Genomic DNA, 1,702 nt, shown 5'->3' with positions numbered 1-1,702 from the left:
CTGCTATGCTGCTGCTTCCCACTAGTCGACTATTTTACATTCGGTAGTGTATGTATGTCAATGCTACTCTCCCTTCACCCCAGCTTCGCCCTCCCACCCCAGGTCCTCAAGTCCATTTTCTGTCTATCTCTTTTTTTTTTTAGCTTGAAATATTTTTATTCAATAATTTTTCAAGTATTTTTTAAAATTTATGTCTATCTCTTTATTCCTGCCCTGCAACTAAGTTCATCAGTACCATTTTTTTTTTTTTTTTTTAGATTCCATATATATGTGTTAGCATAGGGTATTTGTTTTTCTCTTTCTGACTTACTTCACTCTATGACAGACTCTAGGTCCATCCACCTCACTACAAATAACTCAATTTCGTTTCTTTTTATGGCTGAGTAATACTCCATTGTATATATGTGCCACATCTTCTTTATCCATTCATCTGTCGATGGACACTTAGGTTGGTTCCATGTCCTGGCTATTGTAAATAGTGCTGCAATTAACATTGTGGTACATGTCTCTTTTTGAATTATGGTTTTCTCAGGGCATATGCACAGTAGTGGGATTGCTAGGTCATATGGTAGTTCTATTTTTAGTTTTTTAAGGAACCTCCATACTGTTTTCCATAGTGGCTGTATCAATTTATATTCCCACCAACAGTGCAAGAGGGTTCCCTTTTCTCCACATCCTCTCCAGCATTTGTTGTTTGTAGATTTTCTGATGATGCCCATTCTAACTGGTGTGAGGTGATACCTCATTGTAGTTTTGATTTGCATTTCTCTAATAATTAGTGATGTTGACCATCTTTTCATATGCCTCTTGGCTATCTGTATGTCTTCCTTTGTGAAATGTCTATTTAGGTCGTCCGCCCATTTTTTAACTGGATTTTTTGTTTTTTTTATATTGAGCTTCATAAGCTGTTTGTATATTTTGGAGATTAATCCTTTGTCTGTTGTTTCATTTGCAGTTATTTTCTTCCATTCTGAGGATTGTCTTTTTTATGGTTTCCTTTGCTGTGCAAAAGCTTTTTTTTTTTAAGTCCCATTTGTTTATTTTTCTTTTTATTTCCGTTACTCTAGGAGGTGGGTCAAAAAAGATCTTGCTGTGGTTTATGTCAAAGAGTGTTTTTCCTATGTTTTCCTCTACGAGTTTTATGGTGTCTGGTCTTACATTTAAGTCTTTAATCCATTTGGAGTTTATTTTTGTGTATGGTGTTAGGTAGTGTTCTAATTTCATTCTTTTACATGTAGCTGTCCAGTTTTCCCAGCACCACTTATTGAAGAAGCTGTCTTTTCCCCACTGTATGTTCTTGCCTCCTTTGTCATAAATTAGGTGCCCATATGTGTGTGGGTTTATCTCTGGGCATTCTATCTCGTACCATTGATCTATATTTCTGTTTTTGTGCCAGTACCATACTGTCTTGATTACTGCAGCTTTGTGGTATAGTTTGAAGTCGGGGAGCCTGATTCCTTCAACTCCATTTTTCTTTCTCAAGATTGCTTTGGCTATTTGGGATCCTTTGCGTTTCCATACGAATTGTAAAAAATTTTTTTCTAATTCTGTGAAGAATGCCATTGGTAGTTTGATAGGGATTGCATTGAATCTGTAGATTGTTTTGAGCAGTATAGTCATTTTTCACAATATTGATTCTTCCAATCCAAGAACATGGTATTTTCTCCATCTGTTTATGTCATCTTTGATTTCTTTCATCAGT

This window comes from Leucopleurus acutus (assembly GCF_964270905.1).
Source record: "Leucopleurus acutus genome assembly, chromosome: 16".
Lineage (NCBI taxonomy): Eukaryota > Metazoa > Chordata > Mammalia > Artiodactyla > Delphinidae > Leucopleurus > Leucopleurus acutus.
Note: the sequence above shows the minus strand (reverse complement) of the source record.